This window comes from Orycteropus afer, unplaced genomic scaffold (assembly GCF_000298275.1).
Source record: "Orycteropus afer afer isolate SDZICR_OR568_19922 unplaced genomic scaffold, OryAfe1.0 scaffold00511, whole genome shotgun sequence".
Lineage (NCBI taxonomy): Eukaryota > Metazoa > Chordata > Mammalia > Tubulidentata > Orycteropodidae > Orycteropus > Orycteropus afer.
In genome coordinates, this window is record NW_006922098.1 from 974599 (window position 1) to 976947 (window position 2349).

The following is a 2349-nucleotide window of genomic DNA, read 5'->3' on the forward strand; positions in this document are numbered from 1 at the left end:
AGTCTCAGAAGCTTATTTTACTTTGATTATTTCTATATCTGTATTGGTTCTAAGTGAATCACAGGTTGCCTTCTGCTGTTGTTAGTTCTCTTTGTGATAGACTCCCTTTAGCATCTCTTGTAAGGTTGGTCTGCTTTTCACAAATTCCCTTAATTTCTGTTTACCAGAACACAGAAATTTGTCCATAATATGTGGGGGCAATTTTGCTGGTTATATAATTCTTGATTGGCTATTTTCTTCTTTCAGGGTTTTTTATATATCATCTCATTGCTTTCTCCCCTCATTGTTTCTCCCAAGAAGTCAGTGGTTGATCTTATTGGTGGCCCTCTATATGCAACTTTTTTATTTTTCCCAAGCTGCTTTCAGGATTCTTTCTTTGTCTTTAGTTTTTGAAAGCTTGACTACAATATGTCTTGGTGATTGTCTTTTGGGGGTCTATCTTGTTTGGGGTTCATTAAATGTCTTGAATGCATATCTTCTTGTCTTTCATCATATTAGGAGTATTCTCTTACAATATTTCTTCAACAATTTTCTCTGTGGTTTTATTCGTGTGTTTCTGTTCTGGAATTCTGATCATACATAAGTTATTTCTCTTGGTGGTGCCCCACATAAATCTTAGGCTTCTTTTTTTTATTCTTTTTTCTGATTGTTCTTTAACAGATTAGCATTGAGAGATGTCATCAATCTCACTAATTCTGTCTTCCATTGTTTCAGTTCTACACCTTTGTCCTTTCAATGTGTTATCTGAAATTTTAACATTAATCTGGATTTCTATTTGCTGTTTGTGTATGGTTTCTAAATTTTCATTCATTTTTTCAGATTGTTCTTTTACTATTTTCCTGAATTCTTCTAGAGTTTTTTTCTGTATTTTTCTTAATTTTGTCAGTGTTTGATCTGCATCTCAATCCATTAAAGATACCTAGTTATAATTCTTTCCAATTCTTTATCAGGTACGCCCAATACCATTTCTTCCTCAGGGAGATTTTCTGTCTCAGAATTTTGGTCCCTGGTTTGTACTAGTTTATCTTGCTTCATTGTGTTAACTTGAATTGTCAGTTGTCTCCATGACATTGTGATGTCATTGTCCTCATATTTAATTGGTGACTGATTGTATGTTGGTGTGATTGATGCAGTTTTTTAATTTATTTTTATTTTTAGCTTCATTTTGTTCTGATATATCACAGGGAGTGTTGTTGTTGTGTTACTCCCTGTTCACTAGTTTGGCAGCACTTAGGTACTTACCACTTGTCTCCCGTTAACATATGGTAGAGGATGAGAATATATGCAGTTTGTTTGCTGTTCTTGTACACACAAGAACAAGCCATGATATTTCCAATTGCCTCCCAAAGCTGGTGGGGCTGACATTGGTTGCCAGCTGTTGCTGATCAGTTGGTGCAGATGCATGTAGTGGCCCTCACCCAGTGGGTGGGGTTGCAGAAAGTGTGGATTTGGTTAGGTCATGTGAGCACTGTGCTGTCTGCCACATAGTGGGACAAAGAAACAACAACACCAAAAAGAAATAAAAATACGAGGAAAAAATGTGAACAGCACAAAGGAAAAATATAAAAAGAGTAAATGAAAATAAAGTGAAAAAAAGAAGAGAAAACCAGAAAAGGAAAAAGGAAATGATTTTGTGTAGGGGAAAAAAGTAAAGAAAGCAAGAGAAAGAGGATAGTAAAGAAAGAGTAAGGAAAATAAAAAAGAAAAACAAGGCATGGGGAAAATGAAAAGAGCAAAAGAAGGAAAGAAAGAAAAAAAAGGAATAAGGAAAATGAAACAAAGAAAGAACAAGGGAAGGGGAGAACATTAAAGAAAGGAAGAAAAAAAATAATTGAAAAAAGAATAATTGTTTAAAAGGAAAGGAGAAAAATGGAGGGGAGCAGGGCACCAGGGGGCGTTCCAGCTGGCTGAGCAGGCAACAAGGAGCAGGATACCTGGTTCCAGAAGGAGTTCCTGCCAGCCCAATAGGCACCTTGGTGCAGGGCTCCTTATTCTAGAAGAAGTTCCTGCTATCCCAAAAGTCAACTGGTGGCAGAGTGCCTGATCCCAGGAGTTCTTGCTATCTCAGAAGGTATATAGAGGCATGCTCCTAGACTCAGAAAATGTTTCTACCTGCCCAAATGGTGGATAGGTGCAGGGTTCCTGGTACTAGAATAAGTTCCTGCTGTCCCAAAAGGTGGCTGGGTGTCAGAAGAATTTCTGCTGCCCCAAAAGGAAGCTTAGAGCAGGTTGGCTGTATTCTTCAACCTTCATCAGTAGGTGCCTTAAGTCATCTTCACTTTCAGCAAGCAAAGTTGTATCGTCTGCATATCTCAGGTTGTTAATGATTCTTCCTCCAATCCTGATACC